Source organism: Panicum virgatum, chromosome 4N, assembly GCF_016808335.1.
Source record: "Panicum virgatum strain AP13 chromosome 4N, P.virgatum_v5, whole genome shotgun sequence".
Lineage (NCBI taxonomy): Eukaryota > Viridiplantae > Streptophyta > Magnoliopsida > Poales > Poaceae > Panicum > Panicum virgatum.
Genome location: NC_053148.1, coordinates 23,865,487 through 23,887,762, shown reverse-complemented (window position 1 = coordinate 23,887,762; position 22,276 = coordinate 23,865,487). Strand labels below are relative to the sequence as shown.

The window sequence follows — 22,276 nt, the reverse complement described above, 5'->3', positions numbered from 1 at the left end:
AAGATGGTGGGTCGAGGAATTTGGAGCGCCACCACGGGGTCATCGAGCGAGGGAGGAGGCGGAAGCTCGCCTACGCCGCCAGTTCTGCGGAGCTTCCTCGCTCCGGAACGCTCGCACGCTGGTGGCGGCGTGCCGGCGTAGCATCTCATGGAGCTTGAGGCTACTGTCCGGAGCGCCCGCATGCTGCCGCCGACGGAGCTCCTGGCTCTATAAACTTTCTGAAAATCGGGTCTCAGAGCCTGGAACTTGGATGGGCGGCCATGCCCAGCGACGTATGCGGGTTCACGATGACAACCAAGTCTAGCCCCGCGCGGCGCATGATTCTTGTGCGGAGGCAAACGGCACCACCCGACTCATCGCCGCCGCGCACGACACTCGTTTGACTTAATGCCCCGCTACACCAGGACGCCTGGCGCCATATCCTTCCTTGCGTCCGGTCGTGGTCGCCTCCTCCGGGAGCTCTCAGGGCCATTCTTTGGGTATTCAGTGGATACCCAAAGGGCCGTGGGCTACCTCAAGAAGGAGTACTTGCACCAATCCTGATGAACATATATCTTGACAGTTTTGACCATGAGGTGTTTAAGAGTTGCTTGAAACATGAAGGCCTTGGTTCAGACGCAACAATTGTTTCAGAGGACCATGGGTCAAATTTGCGAGGCGGGTTCCGGAGTCAACTTAAGGGGGACGAAGAAAATAGTGAAGATCAAACAGATTGTCAGAATAAGATAAAAGCTATATGCTTGTAGATATATGGACGAGGTTTTTGTTGCAGTTTCTGGATCAAGAGCTGTTGCAGAAGATATGAAATCTGAAATTGTCACTTACTTAAGAAAATCACTGTACTTGGAAGTTGACGATAGGTTGCGTCTTCTGCCTGTCGAAAGGAATATGAAGGAGTTCCAGTTTTGTGGTGTTTTCATCAGGGTGGAAACAAAAGGACACCGCTAAATTGAAAACTGTGCATAAGCTTAAGGAGAAGATTAGTTTGGGGGTAAGAAAGATTTAAGCTAGACTAATCTTTGTATAGTTTAGCATAGAAAAATTGTCATCTGATTCATGTTTCCTTTACCATAATGATCTACTTATAGATTTGAATGTTTGAATAATGGTTCATATTTTGCTGAAATAAACATAACTGATTATAGGCATGATGGATCCACAACTCTCGAAGATTTTTCAAAACACATGCGATTTTCCAAAACACGTGCGTGTCGCACGTACATTTTACTAGTACCACTAAAAGAATCAATCTTTAGATATATACCATTAAAAGATCTATATGTAGATATATACCATTAAAAGATCCATGTGTAGATATATACCATAAAAAGATGGGAAGTTATAACTATGTACCATTCTGTTTGTGTACGTTACCTTCATCCGTTAGTTTTATTTTTCTTTTGCCAAATACAGATAATGAAGTTACAGTTTTGCCCTTAGCCATTCCATCAGAACCCTCACGCAAGCACGGAAGGCAGGCCGCATGGTCGGAAGCCCTAGGCGGCCCTTTCCTCAACTTGCCCCCGCGCGAAGGACTGGCGACCGGCGGCGACCTCCCAGGCGGCACCTCTCCTCAGCGGCGCGCTCTTCCAGTGGTGGTCGCCTCCTCCGTCCTCTCCAATACAGTGCGTATCCTAGTTTGCTCTGTTCTGAATCTTCTCAATTTTGTTTGCAATTCATACCTAGTTTGCTGTTTTGTGGGGAGGTGCAGCTGGAGCACGCACAGCGGAGCTTGCCGCCGCCCGTGCGCTGCTCTCCGTGGAGGCCGCCGCCGCGTCCTCCCTGACCTCCTGCGCCGTCGATTACCCCTCCGCGCAGCTTGCGGCGGCGGCACCCATCAGCGCGCGCTGTACGTTGTCGACGGCAGCAGCAGCTTGCAGCTGCAGGCCAGCCCCGTCATCGCCTAGGCGTGGGAGTGAGCGGCGGCCGACGACGGGCGGGCAGGGGAGCGAGCAGTAGCGTGCAAACGGAGGATCGAGCGGCGGCGCGTGGGCGAGGGAGTGAGCAGCAGCCGTCGGGCGGGCGGCGCATGGGCAGCAAGGGTAAAATGGTCATAGTTAACTTGGAGTTAACTTAGAGTTAACGGAATGGTATATAGTTGTAGCATTCAATCTTTTGATGGTATATATCTATACATAGATCTTTTAATGGTATATATCTAAAGTTTGATTCTTTTAATGGTATGGATCCAATTTTGCCTTCTTTCATAGATCTATTTAATTATCTTTATAATTTGATTCTTCAGCGACATTAATGAAGTAGTGGCGACAATGATACTTTGAAATACGGTCTCTCCGGCCTTTCCCTACCTCGATGATGTTCGTTCCGGCTCCGATGATGGTCACGTGAGAGTTAGTTCTGCTGAAGGTTCTCTTCAGATCTTTACAGTTGGTGTGTCCATCAGGAAATGCAGTTGGATGTCTTGTGTTGTGGCGACTTCGACCTCTTCTTTCAATTTATTCTACGTCAAGATTAGGTGTCTTCGATTCTCTGTTTTGTGGTGAAGGATTGCAAGCCTATGTTGCTTGGAGTGTTCCTCCAGCCGATGTTTTTTCTGCGGCTGCTAGATCTCATTGTAAGCAGCTAGTGGTTTTTGCGGTCTTCAAAGCATTGTGCGGCGATGACGTTTGCAGGTCTCTTTCCCTTACTACCGTTTCAGTGAATTTTTCAAGTTTCGGTGGACGACGAACAATCGAATGAAGAAGACGACTAGAAATATCTTCGATGTAATTTTATTTTTTTTATGTGGTCTTGTATCAAGTTGTCCTTCTATTGTAGTACCAGTTGTTTTTATTGATATGAATCAGATATGAGATACCTTTTTGGTGTCTTCCTAAAAAACCAAGTGAGGCGGCATCACATGCAAGATCTAGATGTGTGTCACAGCCGATGGACCTAAGGAAGTAGCCAACACCATCATGTTGGCAAGTTATCATTTAAATTTTATACTATTTACATTAGTCAAGTTTGTTTGTTGGTAGTCAAGTTGTAATCTCGCCGTATCGACAATGAGATCTAGATTTAGGCTATAAATAACAGATTTTCAACATTTGTTAGTGTGACACCCTAGGTGTTCAAATTGCTAAAATAGTGTTATTAGCAAAATCATATGACTTAATGTGAGAGCAAGTTAAATAAAAGACACCAAAAAAGCTAAATTGAATTGGAACCCAAAATGTGGGGATATAATTGGTGATAAAAAGGAAGAATAATTGCAACTCTTATATCATGATTAAACATCCCTGAAATTTTATAGGCTAAATCCTAGTGCCATTAGTAGCACGTGTTAAATAGAACTCTAGTAAAAAATCAGCTGAAATTTGCATGAAATATGAAGTCCTTTACTGAAATGTTTGGAAATTAAAATTAGTTCATAAACCATTGCTCAAATGAAAAATTATCTAAAACAAAAGTTGTAGATCTTGAAAAACCGCACAAAATTGGTATTCAAAATTTTTTCATTTGAAGCTAGGAAGATGGAGAAACTTCTAGTTTACAGATTTGCCCCTGAATTTTTCACAAATTGCAAATAGATCCTCAGTCTCTCTCCTTCCACTCCCTCTCTCTCCCTCACGGCATTCGTACTTCGCCGGCGTTGGAGGACGGCGAACTGCCCGCCAAATGGGGTAGCTCGCCCCCGGTTTCGCCCAAACCGGCCCCTCGGGCCACGCGCGCATGGGACATGCGTCTCAGTCCACCTTGCCGGGTGCCATGCCACCCCGACGGCTGCCAGCGCCGCCAGCCGTCGGCATCGGCGTCGAGCCCTCTCCCGGCCCTGTTAAACCATCCCCAAATGTCGATTACTTAGTCCCGTCACTCCTCGACCTTGTCACCTATAAAACCAGCCCCTTCCCTCTCTGCCCCGCGCACGAATCGCCGTCATTCACCTCCACCATCGCCAGCGAGCTTTGCTCCATGGCCGACAGCCCCTCTCCGCCCCTACATTGCCCAAGCCCGATATCCTGCCACCTTCCTGTTGACATTTCTTAGCGCAATCACTAGGAATGGTTAATCCTTAGCAACAGCGCTAGAAATGCCTGTTGGCAGTCCTTAGTGCAATCACTAGAAATGAGGGTGCCGAACCCATCCTAGCAACTGCACCCAAGGGGTGCCACTCTCGTGGTATAATCAATACGATTATAGATAGATCCGCAAGCGCACGGATATAGCGTTGTAGCATTTCACCCGGAGAGTAAGGGTATCGTCATTTATTTGTGTCCCAAAGGACGGCAGCGGCAAAGGTATTATACTCAACATTAACCATGACATTGTGCCTCAAGTAATAGGTAATGCTCTAACAGGGGTAAGTACAAATAAAGAATAAGCAAGGGTAATGCGACACGGCACACATCCACACTCCAAGAGGAAGGAATAAAGGAGAGAGACTTTAAAACAAAGAGCTACTCTATCCTATGTCAAGTCAGCTGGAGCTTAGGCTAGGTTAGGTGTCCTAATGATTCTATCCAAAGCTGGGGTCATGTTAGATCATGGTTAGGACTGCAGGTGCCAGGAAAATGGGATAGCGGGGAGAAGGTCCCGTACCGGAGTATATCCAGTCCCGTTACCTCTTTACATGAACTCCTACACCGAACCCGAACGTCGGGGAGTATGCTAAATGCAACACCGCTGTTATGCCGGACGGACAGGGCTGTCACCACCTGCCGTCTACCCCAGTCACACCATGGAGCATGGTCATATCCGAAGGATCCCGCATACCCGAGCACCACGCTCATGTATGAAGTCACTACTCTAGTGCCCCTAGGTCTCCCACCCTTCGGATGGACGAGTAAAACACTAGAGCAAGCCCGAAAGCACAACGAACCTCTATCCGTACCCGGATCATCTGGCCTAACCAAGACCGTAGAATAACTTATGAACGATCTAAGCATAGATTGATAAACTATCAAGATAGTAAAGCAACCATGGCAGAACTCTATATTATGAATAGAAGTCTGACAAGTTGGATACAAAGCCATACCAGGAGCCGGGGATTGCTCAACGACTCCGATGACGACTTGCTCGCTAAAGAGAACTAGCCTAGCTCCACTACCTAGCTAAGAGAGCAAGAGAGAGGAGAGCCTTTGTGGCGGAACCACCCAAAACTACTGGGCCCGGGTGCACTGATCTTTGTTGCTAAGCAACTCTGACCCAAATTGGCACTCACCGGTAGTTCCTCGAGTGAAGCCTCGATAAAAGCCACGCTATTCCAGGATCAACAGACAACACTCACACGAAGGTGAGCCCAGAGATTACAACACAGAACATTTCATACATTTCAGAGTTTGCAGCGGAAAAGAAATTTATTACAACCATGTTCAGAGTAGCGAAGGACTACAGAGTTCCATCTACTCAAATTATTCAAGTGTCATAGTTCAGCGGAAGCATTAAAAGGTAACTAGCGAAATAACATGACGCATCGATAAAGCCCGTACGAAAGCGTCACTCAGCGGGAGGGTGGTCAGCACCAGCTGAAGGACCATCCCACTCAAAAGACCAGCCCGGATGCAAGGTACACGGCCAAGCAAGACTTGCAAACAGATCTTCGAAGTTAGTACCTGAAAAACAGTGCCACAAGCAAGGCTGAGTATACTAATACTCAGCAAGACTGACCCGTCTCCGGATATATCATAGTCCGATAACTAGACATGCAAGGCTTTTTGGTTGGTGGGGTTTGTTTTGCCAAAAATGCCACTAAATGTTGATCCTTATTTTCAGATTTTATTTAGCCATCTTCCAGTTGGATTAACCATTCTAAGTTTGCATCCAACTCTACACAAACATGGTAGAGCAATCATTTAATCAACCAGCAGTATTATCATCATCATGTTCCACTTGTTACTCTGTGTGACCGAAAACATTAAGCAGTCTCATGCCGTGAGAGGCGGACGATTCTGAATCGGATTTCAACCTGGCCAGGGGAACCTAGACCACACGTATGGGAACCAAGTCACCCACACAACATTTCCCCTTTCTTTCCAGTCCGTGGATCCGGCACACCCTCCCCGACTACAGAGCCCGACGTCTCTGCACCCGTACGTCCGGACAAAAATAAAACCTACTTCTACCAAGAGGGTGCGAGATCGTTCCACTCGCTGGTCCAATCAGGTACTTCAGCTTACCGATTACCATATTTCTCGGCATGTGGCTAGTACTTTCAAACGCTTAACGAAATGAGCCACACCCCGCGACCTTAGCCATTTTTTACTACACCAGCGGGGTATCACAACTACACAACCCCGCCCGTTGTCCTTACATTTCAGCAGGAATTAAAGTCAGTACAATTCCTATTATCTCGCGAAAGGCAGGAAACCTCTCGACTTTTACCGTACCTAGTTAGCGGGGCAACTAGTCGAGAAAAAGATCCGGATAACAAACATAGGTACTTAGGGATAATGCACCTAAGGTTTTCGATCAACTCCTAGAAAACGTAAATGCACAATAAAATTATTACAACATATACAAAAATAGTAAGATGAATATAATGCGTAAAATAATGGGATTATGCACCGGGGCTTGCCTTCTTGGGCACTGTTCAAAAGTAGCATTGGGCTCTTCCGAACATTAGTTCGGGTCTTGATTCAAGTCAGTATAATTAAGAGAGACACCCTCCAGAGTGGTATTATTCGCGGCACCAACTCGTAATCACCGTCGAGTAGATTTACCGTTTCTATATGCATGCAGAAATGATATTGTTACAACATAACATAAATATATTTCTTTCCTTCACTATAAAGTTGTAGTCCAGAATAGCACGTGTTTGTTGTGGTGGTCTTAGTTAACTTTATTTTCTGGGCAATCGTTTATAGAGTAGTTCTTAATTTCACTTTACTTCATAAAAGAGCTGTGTGTTTTGATTTTTATTCTTATCATTAAAACATAGCAGACTTTCACTATTTCATAGGAACAAATCTACTCATGAGCTAGTGATGAAAAATTAATGTAACACAGATCCGAATTTAAGCATTCATGTATAAATTTCAGCATCTAACCATAAAGCAATTACCACTACTAACTCATGTAGGTAGATTACTCTAGTTGCTTCACCTTTTTGCACAGAAGGTTTGACATGGGTTCTGGTGCTACAAATTTTATGGGAGCATCTACCAAGCATCTACTCAGTACTGTAATTTTTCCAGATTTTATTCACTTATACAGCTGAGGTAATAAAAGAACAAAAACAACAAGCCATTAACTAAGATTAATTCTCCAAAGAGTTGTGCTAGGGATATGATTCTCAAATTTTTACCAGAGCCTAAAAATGGACTAAGCATGCTTCAGTAAAATTTTTAGGCATTATTTTTAGAAGATGAATTACTCATGCATTAAACTAGATATGAACATGCATATTCATTTGGACTTTAACATGACTAGTACTGCATATGAAACTTTTACCATAGCTACTTATCATTATAACTAGTAACATGTCCAAAGTTGAAGGCCAAAAATGACATATTTCTTCCAGAACAAAAATAGCAAAACTAAACATGATATCTCAAGCATGGATTATAACTGTAATACTATTCAGTAAATGGTGCTCAAACTTTGTAGGAATGTTTATATGACTAAACCAAGGTTTCAGAAATAAACCTAGATTTTTCTAAGCACAGAAACTATATATCACAAATAAAGCCTACTTATCAAGCATTAACTCAAATATATAGTTAATTAGTTCAATAATTTCTCAAACTTGCACAACAGTAATGATTTAGTAACATTCATACACAGAAAAAGTTTCATACATAGATCACTAACATTTCTACCAGAATTAATATATGAGCAATACTAGTAGATTTAGGAATCTTGATCATTTGAGCAAGCAAACAACTTCAAAAAGAGCCCATATTTTTACCAGGTTCTTCTAACAGTACTAAGTTCAACATATCCAAAAATCAAGCATAGTTGCTGAACCAAACTCCTAGAACATTTAAGTGCCATTTACTTTAATCTTTTTCATAGATTAAAATGTGAGCAAAATATGAACATGTGACTGTAACAAAAGTTGTAGTTCTTGTTCTAAGGATTCCAGAACAGTTGAGTTTGCATTTTTACGATTTTTCTACGATTTTCTAGGAATTTTTGAAGTTTGCTGTTTTGAGGTTCATGGACATTTTGCAGTTGGACCCCTGGAAATTTTGGTTCTTCTCAAACAAGGTCCCTGGCGGAAGTTCACAGAACAGGGGAGGTTTGGCGCGGCGTTTCCCGGCGAGGAGGTTGGCCGGCGGCGAGGGGAAAGTGGGGGAAAAGGATGAGGAGCTCGAGAGCTACCTTTGGGTGGCCGTGGCTCGTCGGGAGAGGGTCTGAGGAGGCGGGTCCACGGTGAGGGGCGGCCGGCGGAGGTTCTGGTCGCCGGTGGCGCCACTCCGGCGAGGGAAAGACGGCGGGGCTGGGCCGGTGAGGTGCAGGGCGGTGAGAGGAACCCGTTCAGGGGCTCTATTGGAGCCGAGGAGGGGCGGAACGGCGGCTCCACGGAGCTCCGGCGGTGTCCGGCAATGGTGGCGAGGGCCGGCGGCCTTGCTGGGCACACGCGAGGGGCTGGGGCTCGTTTTATAGGCGGCAAGGAGAGGGAGGGCGAACTGGGGAGGGAGCAGCCGGGGCAGGGCGCGAAGCCAGGGGAGGACGCGGGCTCGGCGCGTGGCGCGGCGGCCATCCTCGTGGCGCGCGCAGGAGAGGAAAGGGGGGGCGTGGCGAGCTCAGGGGCGCCCGAGAAGGTGGGTTGGGGCAATACCAGGGGCGCGGGAGCGGTTTTGGGCGGAGGCGCGACGCGTGGGGCGGCCAGGTGGCCGGCGCCGGCGTACGGCGTCGCCGTGGGCACGGTGCAGGGAAGCTGGAGGTAGGAGAAGACGGCAGGGGCAGTTTCGTAAATAAACCGAAGTTCAAAACTCCATTCTGTAATTTTAATTTTTCTCCCTCTTCTTGGCTCCAAATGAAAAAGTGTTGAATACCACTTTTGCTCAGTTTTTCGAGATCTACAACTTTCGTGTTATGCACTTTTTCATTAGAGCAAAGGTTTGAGAGTTATTTAATTATTTTCAAAAACTACCATTTAAAGTACTTATCATTTCATGTGAATTTTGGCACTTTTACTCCTAGGCCTCAACTAGGTTTTTGTTTATCATGACATGGTGAATATGTCTATTTATTTTCATATGCATGTTTGCATTGGTTTGAAGTTATTTTAACTTCCTTAACACTAGAAATAGAACTCCTATTTATTTGATTTGTTTAAATCTTGAATTTGCCAAAACGTCTTTTAAATTTAAACTATGTGTCACAAAAATATGAATGTGTCTTTTAACTACATTGTTATGACAAGTTTAGCTTGAAAGTTTTGAGAATATTAAAGTAACAAGTTTTCTATCCACACATACTCCTATACAAGGATGCATTAGTGTTTTTTTTTTTATAAATCTTTGTTATCATGAGCCAAGGAATGTTTAACCTTTTGTTCGAATTTTTATTTTGTTTAAACTAGTAGCTCTTCATAAATCAAATAATGGTTCTATTGATCTTTGTATTTGAGGGCTTTCCGGTTTGGATTTGATTTGCACAGCAAGTTTATAGCTCATTATGAGAAGTATATTTATTTTTTTTTATTTTTGCCTTATTTACCACACATGTCAAGTCAAGTTTAAAAGGGTACCAATTATTGTGTTTCAAACACATTGCACTCAAACACATGCACACATACATTTACACACAGGTTTGCAAGAACTAGATATAGGGTTCTTATTTAAGTTTTCTTAGCTCATTTGTGTGTGAAGTTATGTTAATTGCCTAGCTTTGGTTAAACTGACACCAGCGGTGTCACAGCCTACCCCCCTTAAAAAGAATCTCGCCCCGAGATTCAGGTGAATAAACTAAGTGTGGACAGTGTACGTGCCTTTGGTTGGTGAAACCAGAAGGTAGACATTATTACCGACTTCGAGTTGCAAAGATTTTCTTCTTTTTATCCAAATAACTCATTTGGCTAGAGTGGTCAGCTCGAAGATTTGCTTGTATTACCTTTGGTTGTTATTCTGCCTAATGATCAAGTCTGGTCCAAATATTTAGTGGTCTTCGGTTTGTGACAAACCCAGTGGAGTTTGACACCTTTGTCCAAACGAGGCTTTAAATAGTGCCATTTTCAAGCTTGCTTGATAGCTGGGTGAGAACTCTGCTAAAAACAGGCGTTTGTGTTCATGGTTGTCATAATGAATGATGTAAGATCTTAACATGTCTTTTAAGATTCGGTCCACTTTTCAGTTTGGCCGTCGGTTCGAGGATGATAAGCTGAACTTAGGATCAGTTTGGTGACAGGAGAAGATTGCAAGGGATTTCCCAAAAAGTGTGCTAGGAGTTGAGCACTATTATTGAATTTAATTGTATGTGGTGTGATATGTAGACCACAATATGATCAAGAGGAATACTGGCTCACTTCTTGGTAGTATGAATAGGGTGTAATTGAAGAAAAGGTGTTGGTTGTCGATGATGATCCATATGGAATCAGGCCTTGGAGAGGTGCTTAGCAAACCAATCATGAAATCCATAATCGGCAAAAAGTTGGAGTGTAACGGGTGTTTATAAGTGGTCTCGGTATAGCATTATGAGATATATTTAGCGAGAAATTTTGCCTAGGGTCTTGATATATTTCATTAATACCCAAGTGATTGGAAAGCTTTGGAAAAAGGTGACCTATCAAGAATTGGTTTTCAGAGATCACGATTCAGTTGATCCACTATAGAGATTCAAACCATACAACTCTATCCTTGTCGCAGTAAAACATTTAGGCTTCTCCATTCTTTAGAAGAGCTTGTACTTGATGATTTTCGCAGGACATATTCTAGTAGCTGATAAAATTTAGCATAACTGCAGGACATATTCTGGGTAGCTGATAAAATTTAGCATAACTGATGAATCCAAGGTCGAAAAATTCTCAAATTTTTACTGGGGGTGCCTAAGATAATTGTGATCATTTCCTCTAGTCAACTCCAACTCAGAAACAGAGCTTAAGATAGTCAAATCCTTAAGTGTTTGCAGGAAGGTTGACCCAGATTTCAGACTGAACAGAGGGCTAGTATTTTGACTGTAAGTACCAAACCACTTGAAAAAAAAATTCTCAAAATTTTTCAGTAGCTTTTAGACTCAGTTATACACAACATTAATGTTGAACGTTTTCTCAGGAAAGGCATTTAAGTGGGTCGAAAAATTCATGTGGCCAGACTGCTACAAGTTGACAGAATCATAGGGGTTTACCAAAAGACTGAATTTTGAGGGTTACAATTCTCCAAAAATTTTCAAAATTTTACAGCAGTAAGGAGATTTGTTTTACTACATTTGGTTCCACAGGGTCAACATATTTTGAGGTAGTTGGCCAGGTCTAAAAATTTGGATTTCTCTTTTGTACCTGCCGGTCCGCTTACATTTGACTGCGTTCTAGGATGGAGATTGCAATGTGGCAATGCAGATATGTGGTTAAATGAGTGAAAGCACCCATGGGAGATAAGTTTGTGTCGACCCATACTCCTAAGAAATATGCCCATGGATTGGTGCATTTGTCCTGAGGTAAGCTAGTGGATGTGCGGTTCATGGTGTGATGGTACACATGGTTTATGCACATAATGTGGTACACACAAGTGTGCTGAGTATGTGCCTGGGCATGCGTTGCACATGTTGCAATGCAGTGTACTGACCAAGAAAGTTATGCAAGTTCTTTATATTTCTGTTGACCTTCATGAATTTCTTCAAGAGTGGTGAAATTGATCCTTCCTTGTTCGACCTGATCAGCCTGTTTCTTGCGCTCATCCCACAATCTTTTGCGCATGCTTTTATTTGTTTGGCTAGAACCTTGGTCCTGATTTTGCTGTGTGGCTTGAGGACATCTTCGAGCGAAGTGGGTAGGACTTCTACAGATGAAACAACGGTTCGTCTCACTCGGACCATTGTGCTGTTTGCATCGTAAGGATGTCATCACTGGCATATCTACTGAACTATTCTCGGGTATAGTGCACCTAGTTGGGTCCATGGTTTCACGGACAGACGAGCGAGTTCTTGCTCTTAGGACTGTGTTGGCAGCAATAGCATTGCGGGTTTGCCTTTTACCACGGGGAACGAAATTTGTGCATGTAATTTCCCATCCAGTCAAGTCTATATTGCTTGAGCCATGCTTGGGGGCCAGACACTTTCCTTGGTCATCCTTAAGTTTCATCGAAAGTTGTGATGGTGGCATTAGGGAGTCTGAGTGAACATCCTTCATTTCTTGTGTGTCTTCATGGAGCTCTTGATAGTCTACAACTGGAGATTGGTGGACCTTGTGACCATCTAGTTGAAATTGTTGTTGCTGCAGAAAATGAGAAATCGCTTGCTGTCCCTGAACAAGTTGTCGAAGCAACTCATTTTGGGTGGCAAGTAATTCTTCAAGGCCGGGTGGTGGTGGCTGCGATCTGCTACCACTGGCACCGAAATTATCTAGAGTACTATGGGTTGTTCTCACCATCTGAAATATATGAGTTCAAGCATCAGCGATATGATTCGTATAGCTTCCAAGATGCAATGAACAAGTGCGCAACACAATAGAACACAACAAATGCTGTGTAACCAGTTTGTGCAGCGTTAGTCGTTACAAAGAAATTTGTAACTTTCTTTTGGTTCATCGAAACTTTCTGAAATTTTGACAGCAACTAGATAATTTGACGTGCTACACCTTTTGTAGTCAACTCAAAGGCTAATTCTAAGAATAAGATGGTTGAAATTGTCCATTACTACACCTCTGGTTTTCTGAACAGAATCTCTGTATTTAGACCATAACTCCTACTGTATACATCTAATGAAGTTGAAATTTTGTAGGCATGTAGCTTAGAATGTTTGGAGCAACTTTGGTATTCAACCCCAAGGCTAAAACAGTGGTTAAGATGGGTGAAATATTCGGTCTTTGCTTCTCTGTTCTGGCTGTTTTCAGCAGGCCGGGCAATAGGGTTTTGCCTATAGCTCGTAGTATACTAGTCCCACGAAGCTGAAAATTGGTGAGAATCTAGATCAGGGAATTTGTGACCACTTTGTTATTCAACTCATAGCCAAGAAGAGTCATATACAAGGGTGAAAATTTCAGCAATATCCCGTAGGATACAAATTGGACAATGAGATTTCAATTGTACCGGAAGCAAGTTTAGAGTTTCGTAACTCAAAATTTAGGGGTCCCAAAAAATTTTGAATTTTTTTTAGGACATGTATTTAGTAATTGTGCACAACTTTTCTAGTTAAGGCTAGGTCTAATTAAAACTTTATGATGGTCTTTTCCTTAAAAGTTTTCCTCACTGGATGTCCAAGAAATTCAGCAAACAGAGGGTTAGTCTTTTCTTCACCAAGGACAATATACTTGGTCAAAAATTCTCAAAATTTTACAAAAGATGCCCAAGGTAGTGTGGAACATTTCATCTAGTCAACACTAAGGCCAGTTCAGAAACTAACAAGGTGATATGCTCAAGGTTTGGAAGTGATGTCAAACCAGAAAACAGATTGTCCAGAGAGTGAGTAAATTGACCATATCTCCCAAACCATTAGGCAAAGATAATTCAAAATTTTACAGTGGGTTCTATATTAAGTCACCTACAACTTTTGTGTTGAACGATTTTTCAGATGAGCAACTTAAGATGGTCGAAAAATTCACTTTAGACAGATTGCTCTAATTTGACAGATTTGCAGAAGGTTACTCTAAATTCGAAAACACTAAGGTAGAGAACTTCAACAATTCTCATATTTTTACAGAAGCTTGGAATTTAGCGTAGATACATTTCATCTTACAGAACAAACTCATTTTGAGGTAATTTACATATTTTCAAAATTCGAGGAATCCAGAATTTTAGATTTTTACAGATTACCTAGATGATCCTTAATGATGGATTTGTAACCTTTTTGATTGGGATTTCTTTTAAACATTTCTTTGCTGAAGGTTTAGGGATGAATGCAGAACATATTCGTCCTCACCAAGGAAAATAATTGCCAAGTAACCTTGGTCTTACGTGGTTAGTTTCGGTGGCATACATAATACGTCTCTCACTATGTAGCTACTCGATATAGCTAGATAGCCTAAAATTCGATTTCGGGTTAGCGTACCTGCAGAAGAGTGACAGTATATAAAATGAACCTTTCGTGCCAGCACTCACGAAAGCGTTCCCATACATTACCGATCACTATAGAACCGGCATCCATACAATTACCGCCGTATGGACAACGTTAAACATACGTTATCGAAACAACGTATTGACTGAGTACCGTCTTTGACGGGGAATTGAATTCCAATTTCGAACCATTACTCCCCATATAATCAACCGAAGTTGGTATATGGGCAGCAGCTCAAGTAGGCCACTGCTTGAGCTCCAGCGTTCGGCTCGCATCACCGACGGGAAGGTCAGACTCGCTCAGCTGACTGAGTAAGCATACCTCCGCGGCGACGTGTAGTTGCAGAATTTAAATTACAGAATTTAATTACTGAAAAGTAATGTGCTGGAAGTTAGCCATACAAAATAAGCCACCTGATTATACCCATAAGATTCCCTAGGGCTTTACGTCCTAGACTTGTCCTTGGAGATCCTAAACTTTTTCAAAGACTTAAATAGTTTTTAAGTCAAGTTTTAAGTTTGTTGTTAGAAAACAAGGTTGTCATCTCTGGTAGGCTGTCTGCGAGCTCTGATGCCAGCTGTGGCGGAACCACCCAAAACTACTGGGCCCGGGTGCACTGATCTTTGTTGCTAAGCAACTCTGACCCAAATTGGCACTCACCGGTAGTTCCTCGAGTGAAGCCTCGATAAAAGCCACGCTATTCCAGGATCAACAGACAACACTCACACGAAGGTGAGCCCAGAGATTACAACACAGAACATTTCATACATTTCAGAGTTTGCAGCGGAAAAGAAATTTATTACAACCATGTTCAGAGTAGCGAAGGACTACAGAGTTCCATCTACTCAAATTATTCAAGTGTCATAGTTCAGCGGAAGCATTAAAAGGTAACTAGCGAAATAACATGACGCATCGATAAAGCCCGTACGAAAGCGTCACTCAGCGGGAGGGTGGTCAGCACCAGCTGAAGGACCATCCCACTCAAAAGACCAGCCCGGATGCAAGGTACACGGCCAAGCAAGACTTGCAAACAGATCTTCGAAGTTAGTACCTGAAAAACAGTGCCACAAGCAAGGCTGAGTATACTAATACTCAGCAAGACTGACCCGTCTCCGGATATATCATAGTCCGATAACTAGACATGCAAGGCTTTTTGGTTGGTGGGGTTTGTTTTGCCAAAAATGCCACTAAATGTTGATCCTTATTTTCAGATTTTATTTAGCCATCTTCCAGTTGGATTAACCATTCTAAGTTTGCATCCAACTCTACACAAACATGGTAGAGCAATCATTTAATCAACCAGCAGTATTATCATCATCATGTTCCACTTGTTACTCTGTGTGACCGAAAACATTAAGCAGTCTCATGCCGTGAGAGGCGGACGATTCTGAATCGGATTTCAACCTGGCCAGGGGAACCTAGACCACACGTATGGGAACCAAGTCACCCACACAACATTTCCCCTTTCTTTCCAGTCCGTGGATCCGGCACACCCTCCCCGACTACAGAGCCCGACGTCTCTGCACCCGTACGTCCGGACAAAAATAAAACCTACTTCTACCAAGAGGGTGCGAGATCGTTCCACTCGCTGGTCCAATCAGGTACTTCAGCTTACCGATTACCATATTTCTCGGCATGTGGCTAGTACTTTCAAACGCTTAACGAAATGAGCCACACCCCGCGACCTTAGCCATTTTTTACTACACCAGCGGGGTATCACAACTACACAACCCCGCCCGTTGTCCTTACATTTCAGCAGGAATTAAAGTCAGTACAATTCCTATTATCTCGCGAAAGGCAGGAAACCTCTCGACTTTTACCGTACCTAGTTAGCGGGGCAACTAGTCGAGAAAAAGATCCGGATAACAAACATAGGTACCTAGGGATAATGCACCTAAGGTTTTCGATCAACTCCTAGAAAACGTAAATGCACAATAAAATTATTACAACATATACAAAAATAGTAAGATGAATATAATGCGTAAAATAATGGGATTATGCACCGGGGCTTGCCTTCTTGGGCACTGTTCAAAAGTAGCATTGGGCTCTTCCGAACATTAGTTCGGGTCTTGATTCAAGTCAGTATAATTAAGAGAGACACCCTCCAGAGTGGTATTATTCGCGGCACCAACTCGTAATCACCGTCGAGTAGATTTACCGTTTCTATATGCATGCAGAAATGATATTGTTACAACATAACATAAATATATTTCTTTCCTTCACTATAAAGTTGTAGTCCAGAATAGCACGTGTTTGTTGTGGTGGTCTTAGTTAACTTTATTTTCTGGGCAATCGTTTATAGAGTAGTTCTTAATTTCACTTTACTTCATAAAAGAGCTGTGTGTTTTGATTTTTATTCTTATCATTAAAACATAGCAGACTTTCACTATTTCATAGGAACAAATCTACTCATGAGCTAGTGATGAAAAATTAATGTAACACAGATCCGAATTTAAGCATTCATGTATAAATTTCAGCATCTAACCATAAAGCAATTACCACTACTAACTCATGTAGGTAGATTACTCTAGTTGCTTCACCTTTTTGCACAGAAGGTTTGACATGGGTTCTGGTGCTACAAATTTTATGGGAGCATCTACCAAGCATCTACTCAGTACTGTAATTTTTCCAGATTTTATTCACTTATACAGCTGAGGTAATAAAAGAACAAAAACAACAAGCCATTAACTAAGATTAATTCTCCAAAGAGTTGTGCTAGGGATATGATTCTCAAATTTTTACCAGAGCCTAAAAATGGACTAAGCATGCTTCAGTAAAATTTTTAGGCATTATTTTTAGAAGATGAATTACTCATGCATTAAACTAGATATGAACATGCATATTCATTTGGACTTTAACATGACTAGTACTGCATATGAAACTTTTACCATAGCTACTTATCATTATAACTAGTAACATGTCCAAAGTTGAAGGCCAAAAATGACATATTTCTTCCAGAACAAAAATAGCAAAACTAAACATGATATCTCAAGCATGGATTATAACTGTAATACTATTCAGTAAATGGTGCTCAAACTTTGTAGGAATGTTTATATGACTAAACCAAGGTTTCAGAAATAAACCTAGATTTTTCTAAGCACAGAAACTATATATCACAAATAAAGCCTACTTATCAAGCATTAACTCAAATATATAGTTAATTAGTTCAATAATTTCTCAAACTTGCACAACAGTAATGATTTAGTAACATTCATACACAGAAAAAGTTTCATACATAGATCACTAACATTTCTACCAGAATTAATATATGAGCAATACTAGTAGATTTAGGAATCTTGATCATTTGAGCAAGCAAACAACTTCAAAAAGAGCCCATATTTTTACCAGGTTCTTCTAACAGTACTAAGTTCAACATATCCAAAAATCAAGCATAGTTGCTGAACCAAACTCCTAGAACATTTAAGTGCCATTTACTTTAATCTTTTTCATAGATTAAAATGTGAGCAAAATATGAACATGTGACTGTAACAAAAGTTGTAGTTATTGTTCTAAGGATTCCAGAACAGTTGAGTTTGCATTTTTACGATTTTTCTACGATTTTCTAGGAATTTTTGAAGTTTGCTGTTTTGAGGTTCATGGACATTTTGCAGTTGGACCCCTGGAAATTTTGGTTCTTCTCAAACAAGGTCCCTGGCGGAAGTTCACAGAACAGGGGAGGTTTGGCGCGGCGTTTCCCGGCGAGGAGGTTGGCCGGCGGCGAGGGGAAAGTGGGGGAAAAGGATGAGGAGCTCGAGAGCTACCTTTGGGTGGCCGTGGCTCGTCGGGAGAGGGTCTGAGGAGGCGGGTCCACGGTGAGGGGCGGCCGGCGGAGGTTCTGGTCGCCGGTGGCGCCACTCCGGCGAGGGAAAGACGGCGGGGCTGGGCCGGTGAGGTGCAGGGCGGTGAGAGGAACCCGTTCAGGGGCTCTATTGGAGCCGAGGAGGGGCGGAACGGCGGCTCCACGGAGCTCCGGCGGTGTCCGGCAATGGTGGCGAGGGCCGGCGGCCTTGCTGGGCACACGCGAGGGGCTGGGGCTCGTTTTATAGGCGGCAAGGAGAGGGAGGGCGAACTGGGGAGGGAGCAGCCGGGGCAGGGCGCGAAGCCAGGGGAGGACGCGGGCTCGGCGCGTGGCGCGGCGGCCATCCTCGTGGCGCGCGCAGGAGAGGAAAGGGGGGGCGTGGCGAGCTCAGGGGCGCCCGAGAAGGTGGGTTGGGGCAATACCAGGGGCGCGGGAGCGGTTTTGGGCGGAGGCGCGACGCGTGGGGCGGCCAGGTGGCCGGCGCCGGCGTACGGCGTCGCCGTGGGCACGGTGCAGGGAAGCTGGAGGTAGGAGAAGACGGCAGGGGCAGTTTCGTAAATAAACCGAAGTTCAAAACTCCATTCTGTAATTTTAATTTTTCTCCCTCTTCTTGGCTCCAAATGAAAAAGTGTTGAATACCACTTTTGCTCAGTTTTTCGAGATCTACAACTTTCGTGTTATGCACTTTTTCATTAGAGCAAAGGTTTGAGAGTTATTTAATTATTTTCAAAAACTACCATTTAAAGTACTTATCATTTCATGTGAATTTTGGCACTTTTACTCCTAGGCCTCAACTAGGTTTTTGTTTATCATGACATGGTGAATATGTCTATTTATTTTCATATGCATGTTTGCATTGGTTTGAAGTTATTTTAACTTCCTTAACACTAGAAATAGAACTCCTATTTATTTGATTTGTTTAAATCTTGAATTTGCCAAAACGTCTTTTAAATTTAAACTATGTGTCACAAAAATATGAATGTGTCTTTTAACTACATTGTTATGACAAGTTTAGCTTGAAAGTTTTGAGAATATTAAAGTAACAAGTTTTCTATCCACACATACTCCTATACAAGGATGCATTAGTGTTTTTTTTTTATAAATCTTTGTTATCATGAGCCAAGGAATGTTTAACCTTTTGTTCGAATTTTTATTTTGTTTAAACTAGTAGCTCTTCATAAATCAAATAATGGTTCTATTGATCTTTGTATTTGAGGGCTTTCCGGTTTGGATTTGATTTGCACAGCAAGTTTATAGCTCATTATGAGAAGTATATTTATTTTTTTTTATTTTTGCCTTATTTACCACACATGTCAAGTCAAGTTTAAAAGGGTACCAATTATTGTGTTTCAAACACATTGCACTCAAACACATGCACACATACATTTACACACAGGTTTGCAAGAACTAGATATAGGGTTCTTATTTAAGTTTTCTTAGCTCATTTGTGTGTGAAGTTATGTTAATTGCCTAGCTTTGGTTAAACTGACACCAGCGGTGTCACAGCCTTCTTGAAGAGAATGGAATGAAGTGTGTGTGTGTGTGTGTGTGTGTTAATAGGGGGGAGAGAGGCCCTATTTATACTACTTGGAGGTCGGTTTCCCGCCAACGCATATATGGAAGGTGATCAGGTGCCTTGGCCGTGACACCTCCTCGAGATGCACCTAGACGTGTTGCAGGCCAGGTTCGGCCGACCCTGCTTGTCAGCCGTTCGTGCTGATCCTTTGCTGGGTGGTTGATTCGTTGGATCTTATCCTTATCCTCTAGTGCATCTTGCATGGAGGCCCCGTTTCCTCTGACATGTGGGCCCTCTTTGTAAGGGTGTGACGCCGGATGCGATATTCTGCGTAGTTATGTGGCGTCTGAAATGTACAAAACTCAAAAACAACTGTGGAGCGAGGTTAGTGATACAAATATGTGAGTAAGGCATATAGTTTTCCTTTATTATTGAGTATAGTTGACGGGTGTAAATGGCACTTAAGCACCGCCAACAACTCCCCCAAGCTAGCCCTTTGCTCATCCCGAGCAAAGTTTTAGACTTAGATTGTTGATCAGGAGTTGCTACAATGTCGCATTCCTAACTTATGCCCAAGGCACAACTGAGTGTTCTTACCTTTATTCTGAATAAGTTGGCCTTGTTCGCACCTTTTACCTTACTCCTGTGGGGCTTATAGCATCATCCTCATCTTTGGCGGTTGAGGGTCAGAACAGCTTGTAGAGTACCACTTACCACTCCTTTGTTCAACCGTCAATCCGGAGGTTTTTTTATAAAGTTTTTGAAAAGAAATATTGTAGTTCCTCGGGTGATCTCTCGGATCGCTCAAATTTGTTTCATTCCTCACCAAGGCCTTTTTATGTGCCTTTGTTTTTCCATTCTACTTTTAATGGCTCTTTTTGGTGGATATGTAGGTATGGAGGATAAAATGGCAAACTTGCTTCTCATATTTCGCTAAGTCAAAGACCGGATCCAAAGGAGAAACAAGTCATAAGACTTGATCAAGATGTGCAAGTGCGTGGATATTTTTGGTGGATGGTGGATGAAACTCCTTTATATGATTTCTCTCTCCCTTGTAATATTTTTAGTATGGGCTATATTTTCTTTTTCTCTTTTTTTTGACACACCTTGTGGGTGTGTGGCACACCTTCTTTGGGTATGCATCTTTTCTCTCTTTTTTTTTAACATGCCTTGTGGGCATGTGGCATACCTTCTTTGGGTATGCATCTTTTATTTCTTTTTGTATAGCCCATACATCATGATGATAACTTTGGAGAGAGATAAACATGGTACAACATGGAGTTTTATTTGTGGATGAATGGGGGATGTACTTGCTATCTTCCAGGTGTAGAAGTATAGCATGTGAGTGGACGTGTACGTGATCTTGATCATGGGCGTATGAAATGATTCTCACAAAGGGTCACAACAATTTGACAAAGCTCAATGAGAAGACAAGTTGCATATGTAGAAAAGGCTTTTCAAACTTGTAACTCATATGGCTCTAGATAGGAATTGCATATCACCGAGAAACTTTATTCTATTTTTGTATTTTTGAAAAGAAATACTCCGGATATCAAGCATCACGTAGGAGAAGATCATAGCAACTCTTTTCAGCCATATCATAACCCATAACAACCTAGATTCGAATTCTGCTTTTCGCTACCCACAAGTTTCAAGCTTAAGGTTTGAACATCTAGCCACCAAACTCAGAACTTAGGGAGAGCACAAGGTTGTAACTAGACATATGAAAGGAACTAACAGAGCAACTATTCATCATCTCAACAAGGAAAAACTACACATGCTTACTACACATACTGGAAAGCAAGTAAATATTTTTGAGTTTTTAAAGGTTTTGTTAATTTTTATTTGATTTTAGTTATGCAAATTTTTATGGATTTTTAGAATTTTGCAAATTTTTGTTTGGTTTCATGCAAGGTTTTGGAAAGCGGTAAAGGTAGAGTTTGATACAAGGTACCTCTCATGGGGGTCCTCCCCCAAGCTAGCTTCAGGCTCACTGCTACTGGTTGGGATTAAACCCAGCCCAACGGTAGTAGGCCCTCCACTCCTCCTGGGATTGCTACTGTTGCTGCTCCAGGTTGCGGATCCTCTCGCCTGTGTATCACTGCCAGTTCTGTGTTGACTCGATGTGCTGGCCCAGCGACTCATCGATGTTGGTGGTGCGCACGTTCAGCTCGCCCATCTGCCGAGTCAGAGTGGCGAAGCCTCTGAACGAAGCTGTACGTCACGGGGGTCCGCTGGAACTGGAACTGGTGGACCGGTGCCCTGAGACCCATCGTGCCCACTCAGTGGAGCTGGCACTCTGCCATGACGAACCTCCAGCCTCATATTGCTGTGGTTGAGGCTGAGGTTGCTGCTGTATGAACTCCTCCCTTCTGGCCCTGCTTCTTGTAACCCAGCCAGGAAGACCAGAAACACTATGCCGGCGGCTCTCCTCTTGTGGAACAAGAGGGATGGTTAGCGAACGACAGTTATACAAATGATACCCTGCATTTGGCAATGGGATTTCATTTGCATAACCAAGCGAAAAGAAAATCAAGGAGTCATCCGGGCCTTTCTTGAGCATGTGGCCTTGAACCAAGTATGCCTCATCGATCATAATACGGGGCTCCTCAATGAAAGGAACGGGGTTCCCGTCTAAGATTCCCATGTTTGATGCGATGCGGGTAACCCAAAAAGTGCATTCAATAGGACCTGTCATCCGAAAATTTGTGAGCCATTGCTTAACCATTGCTTGTGCGGGGGAGATTTGGATCTTGTTGACCATGGCGTATAATATCATCAACTCATCGTTGCGCACTGGTTGCGGATCATCTCTTGGAAAGAGAGTGATAGCCATCCACTTGTGCATCAAACGAAGAGTCGGCTTT

At 42.9% G+C, this 22,276-nt stretch overlaps 1 long non-coding RNA gene across 1 annotated transcript; it reads left to right on the top strand.

The window, feature by feature from the left end:
• Window positions 1–1,444: 1,444 nt before the first annotated feature.
• Window positions 1,445–2,183, top strand: LOC120668866. Its single transcript, XR_005672603.1, has 2 exons — window positions 1,445–1,625; window positions 1,712–2,183. It is a non-coding gene; the product is annotated as an uncharacterized LOC120668866 (long non-coding RNA).
• Window positions 2,184–22,276: the final 20,093 nt, after the last annotated feature.